The sequence below is a fragment of the Amblyomma mixtum genome, chromosome 9 (assembly GCF_055824585.1).
Source record: "Amblyomma mixtum isolate Tamu chromosome 9, ASM5582458v1, whole genome shotgun sequence".
NCBI classification, from domain to species: Eukaryota; Metazoa; Arthropoda; class Arachnida; order Ixodida; family Ixodidae; genus Amblyomma; species Amblyomma mixtum.
The window spans coordinates 20,775,920-20,788,358 of NC_143020.1; positions in this window are offsets into that span (position 1 = coordinate 20,775,920).

Here is a 12,439-nt window from a genome sequence, read left to right on the forward strand (position 1 = left end):
ATGTCTTTAGATAAATTGGTTAATTACAGGCAAAAAATGTCGAAATTGCTTTGAAATATCGCGGACGTCGATATAGCCACGGAAACGGTGTGACGTCACATCTACTGGAATTCGTCAGGGCATAGTAAAAGATGTCGCAGAATGGTCGGAAAAATGTTTGATTTGTGTGAAATTCGATGTAAAAGTGTGTATTAAGTGTAATGAACACTTAAGTTCCGCAAAAGATGTATTATTTGGGTATCGATATAACCACGGGACCAGTGCGACGTCACATCCACCGGAAGTCGTCACGGCATAGTGTCCTCGGCTCCCACCTCTCAAGTGTCCTCACAATTTCGTGGCTAGCAAAGCTGCTTTCTAAGCAGTCGAATCAGGTTCGATATATGACTGGCGTAGTTATTTTGTCTTTCGCATACAGTTTGCACTAGCTGTCCAAAAGTCTTGCTTTCCCTTTTCGACCATATATTTTATCCAGACGTATGTTTCCAAGGATTCATCCAGTGACACGGCAATAATAAGAAAGGAAAGCATTACACTATGAGTACGTCGCAAATATTTGAACTTTCCTGCAGTCTATGTGACTGCTTAATGCGGCGGTAGAAGCTGCATCTTTGCCCAATATTCTTTCCTGCCACTGGTGGTGTCCTTGAGCCTAATATAACTCAGAGAATTTTTTTTTGTTGTGCTTGATTAAATCTACGACTTAATGTAAATTCGTTGCAGGAGTCAGCACGTCCAACCTTAAAAAGCTTGCAACCACCTTGAAAAAGGTATGCGCGTCGCCATCGCACACCTAATGTGATTGCAAATTTTTGTTTCGTCTTCAAGGTTGGTTTAGTTCTCGCTTTGAAGTTGTCGGCTGCAGTACTTGATTACTTTAGGCATTTCTTCTCATGACCAAAAATGCTTTCTCGGTTTCTAGTACACTTCTATTGACAGCAGGAAATAAAGCCGTAAGAAAATTGTATGAACTTCCTATCAACAAGCGTTAATATAGCATGCCCGGCTACGAAAATGTGACTGCTAATGTTTGTTTCGTGTTCAGGGTTGCTTTGGTTGCTTTGACATATTAGGCTACAGCACTTAATTATTAATTGAGGCATTTATTCCCAAGAGAAAACGTTGTCGGTTCTATTACATTTCTATTAACAGCACTACATAGAAAGCAGTAAGGAAATTGCATGAACTTGCTATCAACAAATCTTAATAGAATATGCTCGGCTAATAGAATGTGATTGTAATGTTTTGTTTCGTGTTCAAGGTTGTTTTAATAGCTTTGAAGTGTTCGCCTACAGTACATGATATGAGGCATCTATGTATTCGCATGACCAAAAGTGTTTTCTCAGTTTGTAGTGCATTTCTAGTCACAGGTACATAAGTTACATCAATTATTAAAGTGCAATATATCTTTTCTTTTAAAACGTTTTCAAATACCATGATTTGATTTAAAGTGAATTTGCTACGAATAATATTGGTCGCTTTTCGATATTGTGAAATTGTTGAATAGTTGCAACAGATTGCACCATGCAATCAGGCAAGATGTCGTCACGATTATGCGAACAAGACAGTTTTAATCAACTCAAACACCATACAGTCGGTTCATTTGTTTCTCTCGATATGTCAAAGTGCACCCAGATTTTCTAGTAACTTATATTGACACAGGAGTGCATACAAAGAAGTAACAGTCCACGAGCTTTGTATTAACAAAAGTGCACAGAAAGCAAAAATTACTTAATAGCAACTTTCTATTACGGGGAGTACATACAAAAAAGTAACTTTCTACTACCTTTGTATGAACAACAGTTGATAAAATGTAAAAGTTAATAGAAGGTTACTAGAGTAAATAGAATGTTAATATAAATTCTAAAGAAAGTTATTACCCTTTTTGTAAGGGTTTTTCCAAAATTCAGGATAATTTACGTATCGTTCCATTCTTACGGTTCACTTCCTCGCCCTCAGGAAGCTTTACCTCCGGCTGCGGAAATCGAGTCACTGCATCTAACCGTCTCAAGCTGCACTTCCTCTGTGAGGGTAGGGCGAGCCATGGACTGCACTTGGGTTGCGGTCTCACTTGGGTGCTGCTGTTATAGGCCCGCCGGCAACTTCCGAGGTGTGGGTATTGCACTTTCAGCTTCGCGACTCTCCTTTCTTACGTTCGCACAGCTAGCAAATGCTGGTGCGCTCCTACTCCCTTGAAACTGGCTCCTCTAGCTGAGCCTGCTCTATTGTGCTGTCTGTCTCTCCCTCTGCCTCTAACGAGAGGTCAGTGCCCCACTCGACTCAAAGTTTTGCTTGTATCGGATGGCGAAACAGGCTCTCGAATTCACTATAATGCACAGCCACGGCGCCTAGGTCAGACTGCCGCTGCTCCTGCGCTTCGGACGCAGTAGTAGCCTGCCCTCCAAACAAATGCCGACGCTTGGGCGCCTTAATTATCCCTTCTTCCGGTCACAGGATTTCGGGATGCTTCCGATAGAGTACCACAACTCGAGGCGCCGACGAAAACAAGCCCATTTTGTTCAGGCATACATCTCTAGTATCCTGAATGCCTATTCCATCAATGGCCCTAATTCAAGCCAAGTCAACCTTGGCCAGATGCAATAAATCCCACTCAGCCGGCACCGACGTTGCTGCAGGTTGTAGCTCAAAGCCCGGACTTCACGCCTCGGCTGGTGGTCCTCGACTGCAGCTCTCACAGCCGCCTTTTTGTTTCCGCTGCTTGCCAAGCTCTTGCTGCGTGCTACTTTCGGTAGGGCGCCGAATACTGTCGGGACTGCGCCAATAAATTTTAAATGGTTCGTTCTCTTTCTCATAAGGGTTCAGACCTTTACAAACAAGGTGAGTTGGTGGTGATGAAGGAGGAGACGATCAGTGAGCAGATAGTGAAACAAAAATTATATTTACAGAATTTACTACAGTGAAAACTATAGGTTACGTAAGCATTACAGAATTCACTACAGTAAAAACTTTAGCTTACGTACTCAAAGTCCCACAGATAAAGTGGGCAAACTGCTACTTAAAGAAACACATCCTGACGCAAAGATAGAACTCTACATTGAATTACTTATCGACAAGATGTATTACCTAAAGCTTAGTTGCTCTCAAAGTTACATGCTAAGAACGGGGCATCTACCTACAAAGCCGTCCAAATGCTTTTTCTATAATTTTGATGTTTCATAAATAAGTCAGTCAGGGCGGCCATGTTCTGAGACCCGCCTTAGACTTCCATTAACGAATGAACTTTTTATTTACAAAGTAGCCACACCCCCTGAAAGTAGGGTACAATCTCGAACCTAGGGCTTGGCTCAAAAAAAGAAAGGAATACACCACGAAACATTCCAGATACCTTGTTCGCGTCATGCCTTCTTCCTTTCCGCTTTGCACGTGACCTTCGAGTCTTGAATGCCGCCGCACCTATGTGCCGCATCTCGAAGATGACGTGTCGTTTTCGCTAATTGGCATGGCGAGCAATTTTCTGGCTTATAGCGTTAGTGCTCGTTGTCATAACACTGTTGACGGAGAGGTGGCGGTGGGCCGCGCGCTAGGCAGAAAACGAGCCCCGCGACGCGTCCTTTTTTTTTAAGCTAATAAACCACTAAACCTGCATCAGTGCCTGCAACCGAAAGGTCCCTTGCAAAACTCTTCCCGAGCCTGCACGTTTCCGCTGTATGCTGTGGGGATCCGTTTGCATGTTACCGCCAGACCAAATCCAGCGCCGCCGTCTGTGGACTGCTAGCCTTTGTGCTGGTGCTAGACGTGGTAAAGGAATAACTCTACTTAGGACAGATAGTGACAACAGATCTGGATCAGGAGAGCGAAATGGTTAAAACTTCTCAAAAGACGAGGACGTCGGCAACGAGGAACACACAAAACAGCACGGAATAACTGGAAGAATAAAGTATAGGTAGAGCGCATTTGGCTGGTTCTCTCAGGTCATGAATGGCTGTTTACCAATACCCCTCAAGAGGAAACGAAAGTATATAACAACTGTATCTTATCGTACGGCGCAGAAACGTGAAGGTTTATGAAAAGGGTTCAACTTAAGCTAAGGACAGCGCAGCGAGCTATGGAAAGTAAAGTGATAGGTGTATCTTTAAGAGACCAGAACAGCGCAGAGTGGGTCAGGGATCAAGCACGGGTTAGTGACGCCCTAGACGAAATCAAGAAGAACAAATGGGCTTGGGCAGGGCACGTAATGTGAAGGGAAGATAATCGGTGGTCCTTAAAGGCAACGGAATGGATTCCAAGACAAGGCAAGCGTAGCAGGGGGCGGCAGAAATTTAGGTTAGCGGATGATATTAAGAAGTCTGAGGCGATAGGGTGACCGCTGCTGGCCCCAGGAAAAGTTTAACTGTAAGGATAAGGGAGAAGTATTTGTCCTCCAGTGGGCGAAGCCAGGATTATGATAACGATGATGGTTATGTTTGTTCATTATGTTGCTACGTGCCACAAAAATATTAGCGTGAGTGATGCGCCAGACACAAAGGATTTCTCGATGTGCTCATTTACTGAAGAAGGCTTCTTGGAAACTGTCATCTTTGATACTGCAATAAACCTTTTTATCGAAATTGTTATGCGCGCGCATGTGTGGTTTCGACACTGAAGGGTATAAATGGGACCGTTACTGAAATAAAGCGGCCGATAATCCAGCGGCGCACTGTGTTCCTTGTTCTGTGTCTCCGTCCTTTGAGCTGGTTTTCATTCGACAATCATACACCGACTCGCCGAGCACTACACCCTACTGCTTATTGATTACTGGTGGTAATCGAAAGATTTGGCGCTGGAAGACAAGAGTCACGCATGTTACAGGCGCAGTGGTTTTAAATAACTCTTGGTTTTTCAGTAATAACACCGTCTTATGAATGAGGGCGGCGAGCCCGACTCAGCCTGTTACTATAAGTCGGCGTCCTTCACTCTGTACACAAGCTACGCCACCGAACTCTCTTTTATATCACACAGTGTGGCACCTGTCGCATTTCCGCCGTTTTCAGTGAATGTTTAAGCAGCCTTCGATATGTTTTTGCTGGAAGAGATTGTAATAGTGTTGGCGCAACGCAGAAAGGGGTAAACATTCATCACGGACGCCGTAGATAGTGAAAGCCTAGCCATATTATCAAAAGCAATGCATCGTGTGCTTTTTTGAAATCAGCCGAGATTGGCTTCGTAAAGATTTCCGCCTAAAACATGAGCTTCCTAGTATGTAATTATGTGTTTTTGCTACTTCGTCTGCGTTTGGTTGAGTTGCCTAACACAAGTGATGCAAGATCCCGCACCAAGCCTACCTCATTGACTCACTCGAGGCCATCCAGAACCGGGCAACACGTTTCATCACCTCGCAGTACACACCTTGGCTCAGTGTTACTCTCATGAAATCATCTCTCGGTCTCAAACCATTAGCGCTTCGCCGAAAAATTTCAATCCTCTGCCTATTCCACAAACTGTACTTTAATTTTCCAGCACTTCGTGAAAACCTTGTGCGCACTCCGGTACGATCATCTCACCGTTTATATAATTCATTTAGCATACAGCGCTTGCACGGCTCCACCAATGCATTCAACAAATCGTTTCTTCCTTGCGCGATCGAATTTTGGAATAACTTACCCGAAAACATTGTCGTTGAAACTAATCCTTCCAGCTTTAGACAGCTACTCATCTACCATTTCCAAGAAAAATAAAACTTTCCATGTATCAGCTGCGATGTGCTACAAAACTATCGCTTTATTGGACGCGTTGTTTTACTGTGGTGTGTATCTCTATGTTTTTTCGCGTTGTTTTTGATTGACTATATTAATGTATTTACTATCTTGCTTGTTTCTCACATTGTCTTTGATTGACTTCATAATTTGTTTACTGTTTTGCTTTGTCTAGCTTCCTTTCTAGTTTTTATTTTTTTTTCTCTCTTCTTGTTCTTTTTTCTGCCTTTCCTTATGTATGACCGTCGGACACTTGTATCCCGCCCCCCCCCCCCCCCCCCCTTTATGTAATGTCCCCACGGGACCCTTAAGGGTTAATAAATGATGACGATGATGATGAGTAACTTCTTTGTGCGCGTGTCCGTTTAGCCCGATTATTTATCGGGGATGGCCGTAGATGTGTGCGAGCGCTAATGAGCAACGACCAGCTGTTACGGCTGCGATGGAGGCAACTGACGCTGAAGTTATGTGCAATGCAGTAGGTTTGGTAACTTTAGTGCATAGAATGATTTCATCCAGGTCGACGGAGGGCAGAAAGCGGATACGGACTGAGCTGCGGACTTGCACACACACAGACAGGCTAGATTGCAGAGCAGGAGTACAACAAACTTGAAGGCTTGCGGTCGAAGTGTACGTAGCCCTTGACTACGGCGTCTCTGATAGCCTGAGTCGCTTTCGGATGTTAAGCCCCCCCATAAGCCAAAGGCCAAGCTAAAGCCTGTGTGTGTTTCACTGGCAGTGAGTTCTATGGAAATATACTTTTAGGAACATTGGCCGTTTGGCAGCAGCATAAATCCAATAGACACGATATTTAAATGTTTGCATCTTCCGCATAACGCCGGCTGCAGTAAATGCGGCCCCATTCTATCAAATGTGTGGGCAGATTTGTGGATATTTTCGGGACGCGCGTTTGTCGGAAGCGTGCAAACGTATGCTGCGTATGTTGGACCCTTTGCATCTCTCCAGGCTGCCGCCTCCCGCATACGTTCGGTGTCTGAGAGGTGCTTCCAAGTGTTTAAGGCGTCTTCACAACCACGCGTGTCATCCGATGGCGGCAAAGATTGCACAACGCTCGAAGAGCCATGTTGCATGTCTGGGGTTGTCAGGAGCCCCCACCTTCATTTTCCTCTTTTGCGCGCCTACCCTGAAGAAGAAGAAGGCACGTGCAGAGGGTGCTCGCGTGATCATGTAAAGTAGCCACCCGTGGGCTGTCGTGGCACGCCTGGATAATAGCTACGCTGGAAAATCCTTTGCTCATGCAATTCTTTCGTACCTCCCAGGACTCCTGAAGTGCATAATGTGGTAAGCTCCCTCGGTGAATGAAGACATTGATGCGTAGAGGTTTTCTCTATGCGTAATGAGGTCTCAAGATAATTTTCTAGTCTCCGCGGTGGCTCAGTGGCTATGGCGCTCAACTTTTGACCCGAAAGACGCGGGTTCGTTCCCGGCCCGCGCTGATCGAATTTCAATGAATGTGGGCGAAATTCTAGAGGTCCGTGTGCCGCGCAATGTCAGTGCACGTTGCAGAACCCCTGATGGTTGAAATTTCCGGGGCCCTTCACTACGGCGTTCCTGATAGCCTGAGTCGCTTTGGGACGTTAAACTGAACCGTGCGTCGTCAAGGCACGTGTATTCGGCTTTGTTGAGGCCATGTGTGTTTTGTCTCACAATTTCGGTATAGGTGAAATGATTGGCAAAGATGAGCCCGAACCGATGAAGAGACTAACACTATTACACCATGCCCTTAAGGCGGAGCTTAAATAGCAACTACATAGGTTTTAGAAATCGACGAGCTATAATGGTCGAGTGTGTGAAACTTGCAGGTAAATCATGCGAAGGCCCGATGGGCTAACATTTGAAGTGGTGACGTAATCGCCGATTAAATTGCGAAGGCCTTCAAGCTTCTTCGTAACGATCAAAGGCAAGAGGAGAGGGGGGGGGGGGGGGGGGCGGGGAGACGAGAAGCGGTACGGTGTGGCTGAGGGCAGCGGTTATTTGTAAATTTGTAATCATAGCTTCTTGACGTCACGCTCAATTCGCCCGCACTCCTACGATGTCGTGAGTAGAAGAGCAAAATAATTCGCAGATTACGCCACTATTTTAAATGCTAGTCCACAAACATTTATCATTCTTCGCCTACAGCTTATATATTTTTGAATCATTAAATATTGCGAAATTCTTAAAAACGATATGCAGTTGCCCTTCCAAGTGTTCGCCAGTATGTTTGGCCAGAAAGTGTTTGTGTTTTTCTTGAAAGTTTTTTCTAAACGACTCTTTCTCATGATGTGGTAGCCGTGTCAGAGACTTGCCATATACTTTCTGCCCTTGCCTCGGCCGAAATATGAGAGATGCAGCTCATTTCAGCCCTAGCTGTAACGTGGAAGGTCCATAACTCATGACCGTATAATGTTATTCGTGCTCCCATTAACGGTGCAACGTTCCGATAAGACAGCATATGTCACTGGAGATGTAATATACATTCACTGCGTGACAGCTATTACCGCTTCACGGTAAGAGAACCCAATATATATGTATGCGTATATTGTTGCTCATGGCACTTTCTTGTCAACGGGATGGCTGTTTGGACAAGCCTGGTTTCTTTTCTTTAATGAAACACTTGGTCAGACGTGTTGTTGTGAAGACAGCTTGACAAGGCCAGTGAACCATCTTGGCAGCAGCGACATTGTATACAAGGTGCAATGCATGAAACAAAAGTGAACGGAAGTGAGAAATGCAAGTGATAAGGTATATGCAGTCCGTGCTTCACAATAATTTGCACTATAGAAGCGAAAAAGAAAGTAAATGACTATAACGGTATTCTACGAACATTGTCATAAACTTCATGTGAATAACGATGTTTATTCTCGGACATTGCCGGTAATCGGGCCATGCGTCTATCTGAGCCTTCTACCGATTGACAGCGTGATTATGCTTCTGATTGTGTACCGCCAATCTTGCCGGGACCGAAAATTTTAATGAACATTTACTTCCTATGCACTAACATCGAAAGCGTTGAAGCGAGAAGTGATGTCCTCTGCTCACTTATCGACTCCTCCAGAACATTCTTAATAGCATTAAATGAAACATGGCTAACCCATTATATCTTAGACGATGACTTCCATTCATGTGAGTCATGCTTATTTTTTTTGTTGTATTTTCAAGTATTGTGTGCACTTCTTTCACATCCTTTATAAACTGGCTCCATTCCTCACAACTGGCGTGTAACCAAGGTAATACCTGTCTTCAAATCGGGCATCCGCTCTGAAACTCAAACTAAAAGACCAATTTCATTGATTTGCACGTTCTCCAAGCTCATTTAACACGTCATACACGCTCAGATCAGTAATTATCTCGAAGGTCATAGCGTCATATTTATATATCACCACGGTTTTCCGACATGATTTTACCGACGATTTAGTTACAGTTTTATACGCCAAAATTCAAGCCGATGCTTTGTATCTAGATTTTTCCAAGGCGTTTGATCTGGCTTTCTATCATAGAATACTTCTCAAGCAATCGCGCCTCAATATTCAGCTTTAGGTGCTAGGATGGGTTAAATTCTTCTTTGATCTCGCTTTCGGTTCAGTTGTGTTAATAGTGCTAACTCTACAATGGCCTATGCCACATCCAGGGTAACCCAGGGGAATGCGTTTGCTCCCCTGCTCTAATATTTATTACTGACTTGCCAATTTCCAATTTTTCCCGAAATATACTGTTTGCTAACCACTGTGTTGAGTACCGATCCATTACAAATGGCTCTGACCGACAATATTTACAAACTCACGAGGACTCTATTAACACTTGGTGCCAGTTCAGGCTAATAACCCTAAATCTCTCTAAGACAGAGCTCGTATCTTTTACTAGAAATTCTTATCGTATCCTAACCAGACACTTTCTTATTGACATTACAGTAGCGACAGCTTCCCATGCAGGTATCTAGCAGTTTAACTTCGGTCAGACTTAACCTGGAACTATGATACTAAATTCATTCTAGCAGCTCCTGACCGCTCTTGGTCTCTTAAAAAGTTACCTTCGACATGCTCCGGCACGCATGCGGAAACTTGTTTATATTACATAATTAGACCTAAAATTGAGTACTCTTCAGGTATTTGGCACCCAGATCAAGCCTGCATCAAAGAGGACATCGAATCCCTGCAGAAGCGCACTGCTCGTTCCATTTTTGTTGCGAAAGCAACACTACGCGAGTCGCCCAGCAATTTCGCGGAGCTGACGAAAGGCTATACTGCGCATCAGCGAGGAGCAGTGACGTCACATGGCGCACAGCTGGCTCGCCGCCACAGTCGCTGCGCGAGTGATTAGGACGTGCCGCCGCCGCGCTCGCCAGTTGTGAATGTGTAGTAGCGGCGCATAGCTAGCGTGCCGGGGCCGCCGCTGCTGCCGCGCGCTCTCCATCGCCTCTCTCTCTCTCTCTCTTTGTATCTTCGTTGGTTTTGCAATCCTCCAGGTTTAACCAGAGCTAAACCACTGCCAATATTTTTCAGACTACTGACGTTCTACTAGCGTCACCACGTTAAAAGCTCGTGCTGGGCTTGACAACCTTTCCCATCATCGCAAACTCACTAGCTTAACTCTTTTCCACAAAATTGATCATCATCCGTTGCTCCACGACGATTTCTTTCACTCACGCTTAGGACTGTTTCCACGACGTGATCATGCTTTCAAGATAAAACACATCAAACGCATCACTTCCAACGCAAACTTTTACCAAATCGTTCTACCCAAAAGCATTATTAATTAGAACCGGCTGCCTTCCACAATCGCCACTGAAACGAATACGAGATCATTTCATGAACTTTTAAAAAATGAAAGCGATATGTAGTTTTTCTTTTAGTTCTCTTCTGCTCACCGTTGTGTGTTTGAGTTTTGTTTTTTCGTTCTGTTTATTACGTTGATTTTTTTCCTTGTGTTCATTTTACTTCTTGTTGTTCCGCCAAACTTTGTTACTTCTAGACTATTCAGGTATTTGTTTTTTTTTTTCATTTCAGTTCCTCGTGTCCCATCCTCCTATGTATTACCCTCATGACGAGGCACTTTAGGGGTTTCTTGAAACAAAACTATATATGGCAATGCACAACCGAAATTGCGTCAGGGCAATTTAATCCTCCCGTTTGAGTTAAAAGGGACAATTTTAAAGATACAACCACAGACCAACCAAATTTCTACCTATTTGTTACCACAATGGCTGCAAAATAATGTACAGTCGTTGTCTGAAGTAACCAGGCTCCATGATTTGCTTCTCATTCGTATAGCAGAGCCCTCGCGGCTTCCCTAAAGATCAAAAAGTTCTTTGAATGTGAGAACAGGGGTTCTTCTTACCATACAGACATTTAGAGTTTGAGGGCTGGCGTAACAGCTTTAATATACGACAGAGGAGAAAAACTTGCAGCCTAGTTAATTTTGACAGAGCCTGTACATGCATGGGACATCGCACATTAAGCAGTTTAGCACATTTTAATGGACGGAGTGTTGGCGACACTCCTTGCGTATCGCTAAGAACAACCTCAACACCTCACGTATATCAAAGCGAACAGTACCGAACACAGAAAATCAGAATCAGAATTGGTCAGAGCCAGCAGTTCAGCATGCATGAGCAAGATTACATTCCTCCCATTGCGAACAAAAACAAGGCCGCGAAACGGCATCAGGAAACAAAAACCGAGTAAAAACAATGATCAAAATGCTTGACACTTGCACACGATATACAGACCATTTCGCACAATTGTTGGGTGATTGTGTGGCTGTTTACGAAGGCATTGTCAGTAGTAAAATAGAATAAAATTGAGCTGAAAAGATCATCAGCGTAGTATCGAGAAAGCTCGCATTCCACAGAGTCGAAATTGTCTTATACAAACGCTCGAAAGTATCCGGAAGGTTTTGTCACAGTCGTCATCTAAATTTCGAGAGGCCAGAAGAAATGTCGTGACGAATAGAGGCGAGAAACACAGGTCTGGCTCATATTTTGTTAGTGTTCCTTGTGTTTTTGTGAAGGCACTGTACACCGCTAACAAGCTTGGCGAGTTCTCAGACGCAACATAGAAACCGCCGAAGTTCTTGCGGCTCAGATTATGTGGAATGTCGATTTATGAAAAATGCGAAGCTGTGGAACCACTTTTAAAATTCGTAAACAGCAGTTTTCTTGTAAGAACTACGCAATGAAATTTTTTGGCCATATTTGGCCCGTCGGTCAAGCCTTTCTTGGTAAACAGAGTTAAGCTTTTCCTCGCGCTCAGAAATCCTAAGCAGCTCAACGTTGAACCCTTTATCCGCAGAACATAGAATGTGACCGAGAAGAACAGAACGGCCAGTCAATGTTCGAATCGTTATTATCGGGGCTTGAGGGTGGGTTTAGAAGAGCATCCTCCTTGCGACGCTAGCTTTTGGAGCATCTTATAAATGTAGACAACATCTTTACCTGCAAGAAAATTTCAGAGAAAAAAACAAGATGACATGAGCAAACAGTACCCTTTTATCTGGACGAATGCACAATGCGCTCATACTGGGGCGGCGCACGCAGGTTTAAAGCACAGAACTGAGCATGCTAAGAAGCTGAAGAAAGCAGATATCTTCACGAAAAATAATACTAATTGATCATTGACACGTTCGAAGCGCTTCTAGTGGCAGGAGCAGCTGTCATATTACATGCACTAGATACTACCTAGTCAACGTGTATTGTCTTTCGATATGCATAAACTGTTCCAAGTTAACCGCCGGTCCTTAAGGGTAAC